The 16,722-nt window shown below is 40.1% G+C and overlaps 1 protein-coding gene across 9 annotated transcripts in view; it reads right to left on the bottom strand.

Moving 5' to 3' along the window:
• Positions 1-16,722, bottom strand: part of TMEM116 (transmembrane protein 116) — a 144,749-nt gene that overhangs the window by 74,372 nt on the left and 53,655 nt on the right. Inside the window, exon 1 of one of the 9 annotated variants that reach the window (XM_074402221.1) lies at positions 5,938-5,987. The exons of the other annotated variants lie outside the window; for them this stretch is intronic. The gene's annotated coding sequence lies outside the window, so the exon portion shown is untranslated. Of the gene's footprint in view, positions 1-5,937; positions 5,988-16,722 lie in introns of those variants that run through there. 9 annotated transcript variants of the gene reach the window in all.

The raw sequence follows: 16,722 nt of genomic DNA, 5'->3' as shown, positions 1-16,722 counted from the left end.
CTTTAATCTCTCTCGAGTTAATTTTGGTGTAAGGTATCAGGAAGAGGTCCAGTTTTTGCTTTCTGCACATGGCTAGCCAGTTTTCCCAACACCATTTATTAAACAGGGAATCCTTTCCCCATTGCTTGTTTTTGTCAGGTTTGTCAAAGATCGGACGGTTGTAGATATGTTGTGTCACCTCCGAGGCCTCTGTTCTGTTCCATTGGTCTATATCTCTGTTTTGGTACCAGTACCATGCTGTTTTGATTACTGTAGCCTTGTAGTATAGTTTGAAGTCTGGTAGTGTGATGCCTCCCGCTTTGTTCTTTTTGCTTAGAATTGACTTGGCTATGTGGACTCTCTTCTGGTTCCATATGAAGTTTAAGGTGTTTTTTTCCAGTTCTTTGAAGAAGGTCATTTGTAGCTTGATGGGGATAGCGTTGAATCTGTAAATTACTTTGGGCAGTATTGCCATTTTCATGATATGGATTCTTCCTAACCATGAACATGGAATGTTTCTCCATCTGTTTGTGTCCTCTCTTATTTTGTTGAGCTGTGGTTTGTAGTTCTCCTTGAAGAGGTCCTTTACATTAGTTGTATTCCTAGGTATTTTATTCTCTTTGTAGCAATTGTGAATGGCAGTTTGTTCTTGATTTGGCTCTCTTTAAGTCTGTTGTTGATATATAGGAATCCTTGTGATTTTTGCATATTGATTTTGTATCCTGAGACTTTGCTGAAGTTGCTTATCAGTTTCAGGAGATGTGGGGCTGAGAATAATGGGGTCTTCTAAATATACAATCATGTTGTCTGCAAATAGAGACAATTTGACTTCTTCCTTTCCTATTTGAATACCTTTTATTTCTTTTTCTTGCCTGATTGCTCTGGCTAGAACGTCCAGTACTATATTGGAGTGGTGAGAGAGGGCATCTTTGTCTAGTGCCAGATATCAAAGGGAATGCTTCCAGTTTTTGCCCATTCAGTATGATATTGGCCGTTGGTTTGTTGTAAATAGCTTTTATATTTTGAGATATGTTCCATCAATACCTAGTTTACTGAGGGTTTTTAGCATAAAGGGCTGTTGAATTTTGTCAAAGGCTTTCTCTGCATCAGTTGAGATAATCATGTGGTTTTTGTCTTTGGTTCTGTTTATGTAGTGAATTACATTTATAGACTTGCATATGTTGAACTAGCCTTGCATCCCCGGGATGAATCCTACTTGATCATGGTGGATAAGCTTTTTGATGTGCTGCTGCAATTGACTTGCCAGTATTTTTTTTTTTTTTTTTTTGAGATGGCGTTTCACTCTTGTTACCCAGGCTGGAGTGCAATGGCGCGATCTCAGCTCACCACAACCTCCGCCTCCTGGGTTCAGGCAATTCTTCTGCCTCAGCCTCCTGAGTAGCTGGGATTACAGGCACACGACACCATGCTCAGCTAATTTTTTGTATTTTTAGTAAAGACAGGGTTTCACCATGTTGACCAAGGATGGTCTCGATCTCTTGACCTCATGATCCACTCGCCTCGGCCTCCCAAAGTGCTGGGATTACAGGCTTGAGCCACCGCGCCCGGCAGCTTGCCAGTATTTTATTGAAGATTTTTGCATCTGTGTTCATCATGGATATTGGCCTGAAGTTTTCTTTTCTTGTTGAGTCTCTGCCCGGTTTTGGTATCAGGATGATGTTGGTCTCATAAAATGATTTAGGAAGGATTACCTCTTTTTGGATTATTTGGAATAGTTTCAGAAGGAATGGTACCAGATCCTCTTTGCATGTCTGGTAGAAATCAGCTGTAAACCCATCTGGACCTGGGCTTTTTGGGGGTGGTAGGCTCTTAATTGCTGCCTCGACTTCAGACCTTGTTATTCGTCTATTCAGGGTTTCGACTTCTTCCTGGTTTAGGCTTGGGAGGAGAAAAGTGTCCAGGAATTTATCCATTTCTTCCAGGTTTACTAGTTTATGTACACAGAGTTGTTTGTAATAATCTCTGATGATGGTTTGAATTTCTGTAGAATCTGTGGTGATATCCCCTTTATCATTTTTTATTGCATCTTTTGATTATTCTTTTCTTTTTTATTAATCTAGCTAGTGATCTGTCTATTTTGTTGATCTTTTCGAAAAACCAGCTCCTGGATTTATTGATTTTTTTGAAGGGTTTTTTGTGTCTCTATCTCCTTCAGTTCTGCTCTGATCTTAGTTATTTCTTGTCTTCTGCTAGGTTTTGAGGTTTTTTTATCTTGCTCCTCTAACTCTTTCAATTTTGATGATAGGGTGTCAATTTTAGATCTCTCCTTGCTTTTCATGTGGGCACTTACTGCTATATATTTTCCTCTAGAGACTGCTTTAAATGTGTCCTGGAGATTCTGGTATGTTGTGTCTTCGTTCTCGATGGTTTCGAAGAACATCTTTATTTCTGCCTTCATTTCATTGTTTATCCAGTCAACATTCAAGAGCCAGTTGTTCAGTTTCCATGAAGCTGTGCGGTTCTGAGTTAGTTTCTGAATTCTGACTTCTGACTTGATTGCACTGTGGTCTGAGAGACTGTTTGTTGTGATTTCTGTTCTTTTGAATTTGCTGAGGAGCGATTCACTTCCAATTATGTGGTCAATTTTAGAGTAGGTGTGATGTGGAGCTGAGAAGAATGTATTTTCTGTGGATTTGAGGTAAAGAGTTCTGTAAATATCTATTAAGTTTGCTTGATCCAGGTCTGAGTTCAAGTCCTGGATATCCTTGTTAATTTTCTGTCTTATTGATCTGTCTAATATTGACAATGGGGTGTTAAAGTCTCCCACTATTATTGTGTGGGAGTCTACGTCTCTTTGTAAGTCATTAAGAACTTGCCTTATGTATCTGGGTGCTCCTATATTGGGTGCATATATATTTAGGATCGTTAGTTCTTCTTGTTGCATTGATCATCTTACCATTACGTAATGTCCTTCTTTGTCTCCTTTGATCTTTGTTGGTTTAAAGTCTATTTTATCAGAGACAAGAACTGCAACTCCTGCTTTTTTTTGCTCTCCATTTGCTTAGTAAATCTTCCTCCATCCCTTTATTTTGAGCCTTGGGTATCCTTGCATGTGAGATGGGTTTCCTGGATACAGCACACCAATGGGTTTTGGCTTTTTATCCAATTTGCCAGTCTGTGTCTTTTGATTGGGGCATTTATTCCATTTACATTTAGGGTTAATACTGTTTTGTGTGAATTTGATACTGCCATTTTGATGCTAGCAGGCTGTTTTGCCCATTAGTTGATGCCAATTTTTGATTGTGTTGATGCTCTTTACCATTTTGTATGTTTTTGGAGTGGCTAGTACTGGTTATTCCTTTCTATGTTTAGTGCCTCTTTCAGGAGCTCTTGTAAAGCAGGCCTGGTGGTGATGAATTCTCTGAGTACTTGCTTGTTCATAAAGGATTTTATTTTTCCTTCACTTTTGAAGCTTAGTTTGGCTGGATATGTGATTCTGGGTTGAAAGTGCTTTTCTTTAAGGATGTTGAATATTGGCCCCCACTCTCTTCTGGCTTGTAGAGTTTCTGCTGAGAGATCTTCTGTGAGTCTGATGGGCTTCCCTTTGTGTGTAATCCGATCTTTCTCTCTGGCTGACCTTAGCATTTTCTCCTTCATTTCAACCCTGGTGAATCTAATGATTATGTGCCTTGGTGTTGCTCTTCTTGAGGAATATCTTTGTGGGGTTCTCTGTATTTCCTGGACTTGAATATTGGCCTGCATTGCTAGGTTGGGAAAGTTTTCCTGGATGATATCCTTAAGAGTATTTTCCAGCTTGGATTCATTCTCTCCATCACATTCAGGTACAGCTATCAAATGTAGATTAGGTCTTTTCACATAGTACCATATTTCTTGGAGAATTTGTTCATCCCTTTTTACCCTTTTTTCTCTAATCTTGCCTTCTTGTTTTATTTCATTGAGTTGATCTTCGACCTCTGATATCCTTTCTTCTGCTAGGTCAATTCGGCTATTGAAACTTGTGCATGCTTCGCGAAGTTCTCATGTTGTGTTTTTCGGCTCCATCAATTCACTTATATTCCTCTCTAAGTTGTCCACTCTCGTTAGCATTTCATCAAATCTTTTTTCAACATTCTTCGTTTCCTTGCATTAGGTTAGAACATGTTCTTTTTTTTTTTTTTTGAGACAGAGTTTCACTGTTGTTACCCAGACTGGAGTGCAATGGCACAATCTTGGCTCATCGCAATCTCTGCCTCCTGGGTTCAAGCAATTCTCCTGTCTCAGCCTCCTGAGTAGCTGGGACTACAGGCGTGCACCACAATGCCCAGCTAATTTTTGTATTTTTAGTAGAGATGGGGTTTCACCTTGTTGACCAGGATGGTCTCGATCTCTTGACCTCATGATCCACCCGCCTCGGCCTTCCAAATTGCTGGGATTATAGGCGTGAGCCACTGCGCCTGCCCTAGAACATGTTCTTTCAGCTCACAGAAGTTTCTTATTACCCACTTTCTGAAGCCTAATTCTGTCATTTCATCACACTCATTCTCCATCCAGTCTTGTTCCATTGCTGGCAAGGAGTTGTGATCCCTTGCAGGAGGAGAGACATTCTGGTTTTGGGTGCTTTCATCCTTTTTACGCTGTTTTCTTCCCATCTTTGTGGATTTATCCACCTCTTGTCTTTGAAGTTGTTGACTTTCAGATTGGGTCTCTGAGTGGACATCCAGTTTGTTGATTATGAAGTTATTGCCTTCTGTTTCTTAATTTTACTTCTAATAGTCTGGCCCCTCTGCTGTAGGACTGCTGAGGTCCACTCCAGGCCCTGCTTGCCTGGGGATCACCTGCAGCAGCTGCAGAACAGTAAGGGTTGCTGCCAGTTTCTTCTTCTGCTATCTTTGTCCAGGAGGATACCCGCCAAATGTCAGTCTGAGCTCTCCTTTATGAGGTGACTCTTTGGATATACGGGGGTCAGGGAGCTACTTGAGGAGACAGTCTGTCCTTTATAGGAGCTCAAGTGCAGAGCTGTGCTCTCCATTGTTCATTTAGAGCTGCTGGGCAGGTACGTTTAAGTCTGCTGCAGCAGAATTCATAAACCCCTTTATTTTTTTTTTCCCCAGGTGCTCTGTCCTGGGTAGTTAGGGCTTTATTTATCAGTTTTTGTTGTGTTGCTGCCTTTTTATGAGGGCTGCCCTGCCCAGCGAGGAGGTAGCCTAGTCACTGTGTGCCTGTAGAGACTTGGCTGAGCTGCTGTGGGCTCTGCCCAGCTGCTGTGTGAACTTCTCTGCAGTCATGTTTATATGGCTAAGTTAGAACTGCCTTGGCAAAGCTGGCCCACCTCTGTAATAGTGGACTCTCTCTGTAGTTTGCCTACAGAGGGTTGCCTCAGCAACAGCGGATTGCCTTGGCAATGGCAGGCTGCCTCAGCAATGGCGGACTACTTCCATAGTGCTGGAGTGCCTTGGCAATGGCGGACGCCCCTCCCTGACAGAGCTGGACCGTCCCGGGTTCAGTTGTGCTTGCTGTGAAACTCTAAACCCAGAGTGTTTCCAATTACTGTTTTTTTTTGTGGGGGTGGAATCAGCCGAGCCTGACCACCTGGCTCCCTGACTCAGAGCCTTTTTTTTTAGTTGAAAGGTCAACTCTCTCCCAGGTGTTCCAGTTGCCTGTTGAAAAGGTGCCAGGATCTGTGTGATTTCCCGTGGCGACCCACTGTGCCAGCTGAAACAGCAGCACTGAGATCTGCCACGTTTTTTTGCCCAGGAATCTCTTGGCCTGACTCTCTGTTTCAGACCCCTTTTTAATCTGATGAATGGGCGACTCTGCCTTCCTGGAGCTCCAATCACCAGCTAAAATGGTGCCCAGGCCCGTGTAATTTGTATGGAGAACGACCGCCCCAGGGCGCCGGCAAAGCAGCCGCACCGGCGACCCGTGGAGCTCCTCCACCTGGAAATCTCCTGGTCTGTGGGCAATAAAAATCTGTCTGGAAATGTGACATCCACTCACCCTCTGTGCTTTCACTGGGAGCTGCAATCCTGAGCTGTTCCTAATCAGCCATCTTGGTTCTCCTCCCCTCCCCGCCCCCACCATGCTTGTTTTTAAAGGCTTTTTTTTTTTTTTTTTTGCTTTTAAAGACTTTTGATGGTCACTCTGGTTAAATAAATGACTATTATTTCGTAGTGGCATGTGATCCTGTTTTGGGCAAGTGTTTTAAACCTTTAAACATCTTTGACAGGCTTCCCCAGAATCAGACTCTAAATTGAGTCTTTTTTGACTTCAAACTAAGTCAAAAAAGATATTTGGGATATTCAACTTGGCCTCAAAAGTTCATAAAAGAGAAATACTAAAGGCTTACTTGAGATGTCAAATTCTATGGAAAACATTGTCAAATAGTAAGTGATGTTAGATCCACTTTCAGTTACTTTTACGGGTATGTTACTGACACAAATGTTGCAAAATTGTACAAAATTCTTAAAAATCTGATGACTCCCTATCAGTCATAATTCTTATTACTATGTTATACCACAAAAATAACTACATTTCATTGTTAATTTCTGATTATGGTAAACTTTTCACCAGATTTTACATTAACCATGTAAAATGTTATTCTAAGGTTGTGTCATCCTCAGTTATTGGTTTGATACTTCTCTAAAGGTATCTGCAATCAGATTCATAAGAGACTAACATGTATTCTTAAATACAAATTTCTAATAACTTCAATATTAATGGACTAACTACAAACTTTCCAAAACTCTAATGCAAAAATTAATAAATCTGCAAAACTGTTAATCAAGATAAAACCAACAAATTAGTTGCATGAGATTAAAAAACGTAAGTAATTTTTATGATTTTTATTTAAAACTTTATTTGGGGGTCAAGTATTTGGCTGGCTAAAATAAATAAACTTTCTAAAGCTTCATCATTTTTTGTTTCCTGTTGGGACTCAGGAAAAAAAAAAAAAGAACAGAACACTGGTGGTTCTTTACTTAAATGTTTTGTTTTCCAAATTTAAAAAACTGATTGGGCCAAAGATCACTCATCTGATTTGGGAGATCCAGCCTAGCTGGTACAAGAAAAATACATCCTTTTCTCAGAGGTTAATTTGCATATAACCACTGGGTTCAGCTAGAAGCCTTGAAACTTATATTCCTCCCTGCTCAGCCACCTTGCTGCCCTGTTGAGTAAGAGCTACTGTGCCCATGCAGGGAAGAAATAGTTCAAGTCTTCTCAGAAATGTAGGAGTTCAGAGTAAGGTGAGATGAGAAGATAGACTCACAGAATTTGAATAGGTTGTGGGGAAAAGGGTTGGGTATTCTAAACAAAGGACTGGAATAGGCAAAGGGGCAGAGACAGAAATAAGGATGTCTAGTTCCCCAAAGGAACTCAGGGCTTCATACGATACCTATCAATAGTAGGTACTCAGTAAATATTTTGATCAATAGTAGGTAGTCAGTAAATATTCTGTTAGACGGCTGAAAAATATTCAGACCACCTGCATACCTAGAACATCTCAAACTTGGTACATAAAACAAGTGGCACTGTCTTGAGGAATATCCAAAGCACCAAAACAAAAATGGCAACAATTTTATCAGATTTACTAGTAAGTAAACTAAAACTTTAAAAATTTTTAAACAAATATAATCATACATGTATTTATTTAAATTGTATACATCATACATAATTATATGGGGGGGGTCTTTGTAAACTGCAAAGTTTCAATAATTTTTTTTTTTTTAAATGGCTGGGCATGGTAGCTCACATCTGTAATCCCAATACTTTGGTAGGCCTAGCCAAGAGCATCACTTGAGGCTAGAAGTTGAAGACCAGCCTGGGTAACATAGAAAGATCTCATCTCTACAAAAAATAACTAAAATAAAATAAAATTAGCTGGGCATGGTGGTGCACACCTGCAGTTCCAGCTACTCAGAGCTACTCAGGAGGCTGAGGTGGGAGGGTTGCTTAAGCCTATGAGTTAGAGGCTGCAGTAAACTGATTGTGCCACTGTACTCCAACCTGGGCAATAGGGTAAGGCCCTCTCTCAAAAAGAAAGAAACCAAAATCTCTTTCTCTTTTTTTTTTGAGACCGAGTTTCGCTCTTGTTACCCAGACAGGAGTGCAATGGCGCTATCTTGGCTCACCGCAACCTCCGCCTCCTGGGTTCAGGCAATTCTCCTGCCTTAGCCTTCTGAGTAGCTGGGATTACAGGCACGCCCCACCATGCCCAGCTAATTTTTTGTATTTTTAGTAGAGACGGGGTTTCACTATGTTGACCAGGATGGTCTCGATCTCTTGACCTCGTGATCCACCCACCTCGGCCTCCCAAAGTGCTGGGATTACAGACGTGAGCCACCGTGCCCGGCCAATTTTTTTCTCTTAAGCTGTCTATAGTTTACACTAATTTGATAAAGTATATTTTTCTTTTTTCTTTTTTTAAATTTTTTCTAGACTGCTCAGCAGGAGATAAAGTATATATATATATTTTTTTTTTCCAGAAAGTATGGCATTGGCAAGCTTTTTTTTTTTTACTTTTTTTTTTTATTGCATTTTAGGTTTTGGGGTACATGTGATGAACATGCAAGATTGTTGCTTAGGTACACACTTGGCAGTGTGGTTTGCTGCCTTCCGTCCCCTCACCTGTATCTGTCATTTCTCCCCATGCTATCTCTTCCCACCTCCCCACCCCCCCGCCCCTCCCCCATTTCCCCGCAACGGACCCCAGTGTGTAGTGCTCCCCTCCCTGTGTCCATGTGTTCTCATTGTTCAACACCCACCTATGAGTGAGAATATACAGTGTTTGATTTTCTGCTCTTGTGTCAGTTTGCTGAGAATGATGGTTTCCAGGTTCATCCATGTCCCTACAAAGGACGTGAACTCATCGTTTTTGATGGCTGTGTAATATTCCATGGTGTATATGTACCACATTTTCCCTATCCAGTCTATCATCGTTGGGCATTTGGGTTGGTTCCAGGTCTTTGCTATTGTAAACAGTGCTGCAATGAACATTCGTGTGCACGTGTCCTTGTAGTAGAATGATTTATAATCCTTTGGATATATACCCAGTAATGGGACTTACACCAAAATTAACTCCAGATGGATTAAAGACTTAAACATCAGACCTAATACCATAAAAACCTTAGAAGAAAATCTAGGCAAAACCATTCAGGACATAGGTGTAGGCAAGGACTTCATGACCAAAACGCCAAAAGCAATGGCAACAAAAGCCAAAATAGACAAATGGGACCTAATCAAACTCCACAGCTTCTGCACAGCAAAAGAAACAGTCAGTAGAGTGAATCGGCAACCAACAGAATGGGAAAAAATTTTTGCAGCCTACCCATCTGACAAGGGGCTGATATCCAGAATTTACAAAGAACTAAAGCAGATCTACAAGAAAAAAATAAATAAGCCTATTCAAAAATGGGCGAAGGATATGAACAGATACTTTACAAAAGAAGACATACAGGAGGCCAACAAACATATGAAAAAATGCTCATCATCACTGGTCATCAGAGAAATGCAAATCAAAACCACATTGAGATACCATCTCACACCAATTAGAATGGCGATCATTAAAAAATCGGGAAACAACAGATGCTGGAGAGGATGTGGAGAAATAGGAACACTTTTACACTGTTGGTGGGAATGTAAATTAATTCAACCATTGTGGAAGACAGTGTAGCGATTCCTCAAGGACCTAAAAATAGAAATCCCATTTGATAAAGTATATTTTTATAAGCAAAAGTAAAATCATTTGCTTTTTCTCCCTACTTGATCCCTTCAAAATTAGAAAACTATCCATAAGTATTCTTATAACAATATACTTGATTCCCTAAGTTCAATAAAAATATGCTCTTTTTATAGGGGAATACAATTTAAAACACTGCTTATATATATTAGCAAGGTTTTGACCGGAATGCCATATTTAAATTGTTTATAGATACTACAGACAAAGTCTAAAGTTGGCCTTGGTTTGGCTTCCTAGATTTAAGAAGTTTTTAAATCTGAAATTACAATGTGGTCAGTTGCTATTCCTGCTGCACTTATATAAATGATCAGGTAATATTTCATAAAACTAAACTTATTTTGCAAACAATTTAGTCTTACTCTACCATCTTTAAAATAGCAAATACGGTTAGGAAAAAACATGTTTCTAAGAAAATCTATGATACAACTGCTACTAGACTATGGCCCTGGGGATTGTTTTCAAGTTTTTATTATCTATCTATAGAGCAAACTAGATCCTAAAATCTTCTAGGCTTCTCCAATCCAACCTTCTTCCATAATATTACTAAAACGAGGAACTGCTCTATTCCTAAAACCCTATGTAAACTAAAACTAAATAGGCGGGACATGGTGGCTCATGCCTATAATCCCAGTACTTTGGGAATCCGAGGCAAGTAGATCACCTGAGGTCAGTTCAAGTCCAGCCTGATCCATGGTGAAACCCTGTCTCTACTAAAAATACAAAAATTAACAGCACCAAAAAAAAAAAAAAAAAAAATTAGCTAGGCATGGTGGTGCATACCTGTAGTCCCAGCTACTGGGGAGACTAAGGCAGGGAATTACTTGAACTTAGGAGGCAGAGGTTTCAGTGAGCCAAAATCACACCACTGCATTCCAGCTTTGGTGACAAAAGCAAGACTATATCTGGGAAAAAAAACAAAAACAAACAAAAAAAAACTACAACTAAATAAATTTTAAGAGACAAGTCTTGTGCCTGATGTATGGACATACAGAAAGTTCACTGGACCACCCAATGCTGTAACCAGAGACATTAAAAATACAAATCAAGATGAGAAATTGATGTCTTTATGTGTGGACATCTTTCCCCAGAAACATTCAAACAAGACTCCCCATGATAATGAGACACTTCCCTCTCTTAATTTTTTCCTTGCTTATGCCCACTTCTTTCACTTGACAGGATATTGGTATAATTAAAATTTCACAGTCAATAGCTACTGCAGATAACTTGACAAGACCTGATCTTAAAAGAAAAAAAACTCTTTAGAACAGGATAGAGAGCACAGAAATAAGGCCGTACATCTACAAGTCGATCTTTGACGAAGCTGACAAAAATGCAACTGGGGAAAGAACTCCCTTTAAATAAATGATGCTGGGATAACTGGCAGAAGATTGAAACTGTACCCTTTCCTTACACCATATATAAAAATTAACTCAAAAAAAATTAACTCAAGATGGATTAAAGACTTAAATGTAAAACCCAAAAATAAAAATCCTGGAAGACAACCTAAGTAATACCATTCTGAACATGGAAACAGGCAAAGATTTCATAACAATGTCAAAAGCAGTTGCAACAAAAGCAAAAATTGCCAAATGGGATCCAATCAAACTAAAGAACTTTGCACAGCAAAAGAAATTACCAACAGAGTAAACAGACAACCTATAGAAAGAAAGAAAATTCTTGTAAACTATGCATCTGACAAAGGTCTAATATCTAGCATCTTTAAGGAACTTAAAAATCAATTTACACGAAAAAAAATTATAAAGTGGGCAAAGGACATGAACAATACTTTTCTAAAGAAGACATACATGCAGCCAACAAGCACATGGAGAAAAGCTCAACATCATTGATCATTACTGAAATGCAAATCGAAATCACAATAAGATACTAATTCACACCAGTCAGAATGGTGTGGTTACACCACAGATGCTGGTGAGGTTGCAGAGAAAAGGAAATGCTTATACACTGTTGGTAGGAGTGTAAATTAGTTCAACCATAGTGGAAAACAGTGTGGTAATTCCTTAAAGACCTAAAAACAGAAATACCATTCAACTCAGCAATCCCGTTACTGGGTATGTGCCCAAAGAAATAGAAATCATTTTATCATAAAGATAAATGCATGCATATGTTCACTGCAGCACAATTCACAATAGCAAAGACATAGAATCATCCTAACTGTCCATCATTGGTATACTGGATAAAGTAAATGTGGTATATATACTCCATGGAATACTATACAGTCATAAAAAAAACAAGATCAAGCCGGGTGCGGTGGCTCAAGCCTGTAATCCCAGCACTTTGGGAGGCCGAGGCGGGTGGATCACGAGGTCGAGAGACCGAGACCATCCTGGTCAACATGGTGAAACCCCGTCTCTACTAAAAATACAAAAAATTAGCTGGGCATGGTGGCGCGTGCCTGTAGTCCCAGCTACTCAGGAGGCTGAGGCAGGAGAATTGCCTGAACCCAGGAGGCGGAGGTTGCGGTGAGCCGAGATCGCGCCATTGCACTCCAGCCTGGGTAACAAGAGCGAAACTCCGTCTCAAAAAAAAAAAAAAAAAAACAAGATCATGTCCTTTGCAGGAACATGGATGCAGCTGGTGGCCATTATCCTTGCCAAACTAACACAGAAACAAGAAACTAAATATTGCATGTTCTCACAAGTAGAAGATAAAATGATGGGAATACATGGACACAGACAGGGGAAAAACATACACTGGGGCATCTTGGAGAATGAAGGGTAGAAGGAGGGAGAGGATCAGGAAAAATAACTAATGGGTACTAGGCTTAATACCTGGGTTGATGAAAGAATCTGTACAACAAACCCCATGACACCTATATAACAAGTTTACCTATATAACAAACCTAGCCATGTACCCCTGAACTTAAAATAAGAGTTTAAAAAAAAAAGAAAAAAAGGAAAAAAATCCTTTAGCCTACCAAGTAGGTGATGCTAGTAACACTGCAATACAACTTTCTGTTCAACTTGTACTAAGGGTCTTTTTTAAAACTGACTTGGCAGCTGGGCACGGTGGCTCACTCTTGTAATCCCAGCACTTTGGCAGGCCAAGGCAGGTGGATCACAAGGTCGGGAGATCAAGGCCATCCTGGCTAACACGGTGAAACCCTGTCTCTACTAAAAATACCAAAAAAATTAGCTGGGCATGGTGGCACATGCCTGTAATCCCAGCTACTCAGGAGGCTGAGGCAGGAGAATCACTTGAACCCCGGAGGTGGAGGTTGCAGTGAGACAAGATTGTGCCACTGCACTCCAGCCTATGAGACAGAGCAAGACTCCATCTCAAAAAACAACAAAAACAAAAACAAAAAAAAACTGACTTGGCTAGGCTCGGTGGCTCACACCTGTAACCCCAGCACTTTGGGAGGACAAGATGGGCAGATAACAAAGTCAAGAGATCAAGACCATCCTGGCCAACATGGTAAAACCCCATCTCTACTAAAAATACAAAATTTAGCTGGGTGTGATGGCATGTGCCTGTAATCCCAGGTACTCAGGAGGCTGAGGCAGGAGAATCCTGGAGATGGAGGATGCAATGAGCTGAGATTGTGCCGCTGCACTCCAGCCTGGTGAAAGAACAAGGCTCCATCTCCAAAAAAAAAGAAAGAAAGAAAGAAAAAACTGACTTAGCAGCCAGGCACAGTATCTTGGCTGGGTGCGGTGGCTCACACCTATAATCCCAGCATTTTGGGAGGCCCAGGTGGGCAGATCATGAGGTCAGGAGATGGAAACCATCCTGGCTAACATGGTGAAACCCCGTCTCTCCTAACAATACAAAAATTAGCTGGGTATGGTGGCACACACCTGTAATCCCAGATACTTGGGAGGCTGAGGCAGGAGAACTGCTTGAACCCAGGAGGTGGAGACTGCAGTGAGCTGAGATCATGCAACTGCATTCTAGCCTGGTGACAGAGCAAGACTTGGTCTCAAAATTTAAAAAAACCAACTGACTCAGCTCTCTCTCCTTTAATTCAAGCCAGTCATAAAATACTAAATAATAAGATTGCTATCTACTAGCTAAACAACAAGAACAAAAAAGTCTAAGCTATTGCTAATACTACTAATACTACATGCAACCATAGCTAAATTCCTCTGGAAAAGCTGAGACCTATATACACAGAATTTAAAAGCAGGCCACATAGTTACAAGAGGTCTGTGATGGCTAATACTGAATGTCAACTTGATTGGATTGAATTATGCAAAGTATTATTCCCGAGAGTGTCTGTGAGGGTGTTGCCAAAGGAGATTAACATTTGAGTCAATGGACTGGGAAAGACAGATCCACCCTTAATCTGGGTGGGCACCATTTAATCAGCAGCCAGCACAGCCAGAATAAAAAGCAGTCAGAAGAACTTGAAAAGACTAGACTGGCTTAGCTTCCCAGCCTATATCTTTCTCCTGTACTGGATGCTTCCTGCTCTTGAATGTTGGTCTCCAAGACTTGCTTCCTTGCTCCTCAGTTTGCACATAGCCTATTGTGGGACCTTGTGATCATGTGAGTTAATACTCTTTAATAAACTCTCCTTTATGTATACATCTATCCTATTAGTTCTGTCCCTCTAGAGAACCCTGACTAATACAAGGTCTCATCTAATTCCTCATGGTCATTTGATTTATTCAACTCGTTGCCTTTAATCCTAGGTTCATGGCTCAAAACTATTACGTGAACTAAGATTATCATATTACTGTGAATTTAATTTGTATTTTTTAACTTCATATCTATTACTTGTCAAATTCCTACAAAACTACAACTCCTAACAAAATATGTTGGCCCAACACTTTGCAATGATAACAATGCTTACAAAATAGCAAAATTTAAAAAATAAGAAAAAAATAGCAAAATTAAACTTAACAATATACTCCAGCTGGTAGACTTAGCCTCTGAGCCTCTCCCTGCAAACCGCCCTTGTTGCTCAAGTGTGAGTAAAAGAGTTTGACACTAAATCCTAGTCACCAATCACCCCCTCCACATGGGACCAGACCAACAACCTGGGACAAATCCATCCTGATACCAAGAAATAATCAAACATAATTTTCAAATGATCAGGATGACTGATCAGCAATGCTTCAGAGAAAGATCTTGATGAAAGGGAACAAATGTGAAAATTGTCAGAATCAAAACGGAGTCACTCGGGTTGAATCCCTGACAAATGGAGCCAGGGAGGCCCAAGAAGGGAGGTTCTCATGCACTTACGCCTGATAACAAGAACCATCACAAAAGATCCTACAAAAATCACAACATGTACATAGGTCACTTCAACCTTACACACACAAAAAGTACTTATGCAAGGATATCTGCCCAGCAACTGCCTGTCTAACCTTGGACTGATGCCATGCTTGTTATTAATCCTTGTATCCAAAGATAACAACTATGTAATCTTCCTTATTTTTCCTTTAAAAATCCTTGTCTTCCTTTACCTGCCTGAACATGCCCATCATATTCCTATTGCAATGCTTACTTCTGAATAAATACTACCTTTTTAAGAGAGTCTCTCTCTCTCTCTCTCTGTCTCTCTCTCTCTCTGTTATTTAGGTTGACAACCTCAATAGCTTATTTGGTTCACTCTTTTACAAGAACACATTTAAAACTATCACAAACAGGCCGGGCGCGGTGGCTCAAGCCTGTAATCCCAGCACTTTGGGAGGCCGAGGCAGGTGGATCACGAGGTCAAGAGATCGAGACCATCCTGGTAAACATGGTGAAACCCCGTCTCTACTAAAAATACAAAAAAATTAGCTGGGCATGGTGGCGCGTGCCTGTAATCCCAGCTACTTAGGAGGCTGAGGCAGGAGAATTGCCTGAACCCAGGAGGCGGAGGTTGCGGTGAGCAGAGATCACGCCATTGCACTCCAGCCTGGGTAACAAGAGTGAAACTCCGTCTCAAAAAAAAAAAAAACTATCACAAACATATGGTTGTCTAATTCTTTGTAAACTGATCTGGAATAGGTGGCACCTCAAGATTGTCACAGAAAATTGTTTCCCATCAAGTATAAAAATACTCTCATATTTTTATTTAGTTACACATCAATATTAACCCTAGTTTAAGGTTTAAAAATCCAAAAAACAAAACATAATAATTATACATCAATAAAGCTGAAAAAATCTATTTTATGCTATCAATTAGCAAAATTTTAATCTCCTCTGATAGCTAAACCATTAGAAGATCCTAAAAATCACAATAGTAATCTTACATAAACCCATAGCCACTATAAAATTTAGGCCTTAGAGTTAGGCAAGCTAAGTCCAAAAGGTCAGTGAGGCAGTGAGACTAAATTAACAAGCAAAGATCATAAAATTTAATCCCAGATGAGGGAATATGTTTAATAGACTCTGCCTTCTATCGCCAGACATATGCAGAAAGTAACGGATTCGTAAGGATGTGGAGAAATGAAAGGACTGCAAGTGAATCCTGTTTTTGAGGAAGTAGGGAGAGATTCTATATTACTTTGAAAAATAAACAGAACAATAATAGTTTATATTAATCAAGGGGACTTTACATTTGTTATCTAATTTCTTCTTCACAACAACCCTTGAGAACCTTGTCTTTATTCCTATTCTACAAGAGAAAACTAAGAGAGGTTCACTTGCTTAAAGTCACACAGCTAACAGATGTGAAACCTATTGGCAGCTGTTGAACCCAGGTCCGATCAACTGCAAACTACAGCTTTAATTCTTAGCCCCAAACTTCATGTCATTTACAAGCCAGACTAGTGTCTCTAACATTTCTAACTAGCACATTCTTCCAGGAAATAAAATGGTTCACTAAGAAAATATAGCTGACAGCACTTCAACTTGTGTCAAAGTATACAGAAGAACAGTCAAGATTAAATGGAGAGGCTGACTGAGACAGTCTCTGGCATTATTGTTTTTTCTGTATCTTGTTTTTCCATAGCATTTTTTCCCGGTCAACAGAAATCTTAGTGCAACAACACTCTCAGATGCTTCTGGAGAAAGCATGGAATTTGTTCCTGACCCAAAGATTCTGGAGGACCATGATATAAATCCAAATTAATCCTTTCAGTGCAGAGCCA

This window comes from Saimiri boliviensis, chromosome 7 (genome assembly GCF_048565385.1).
Source record: "Saimiri boliviensis isolate mSaiBol1 chromosome 7, mSaiBol1.pri, whole genome shotgun sequence".
Classification (NCBI taxonomy): domain Eukaryota; kingdom Metazoa; phylum Chordata; class Mammalia; order Primates; family Cebidae; genus Saimiri; species Saimiri boliviensis.
This window is presented reverse-complemented; position numbering and strand designations above follow the sequence as displayed.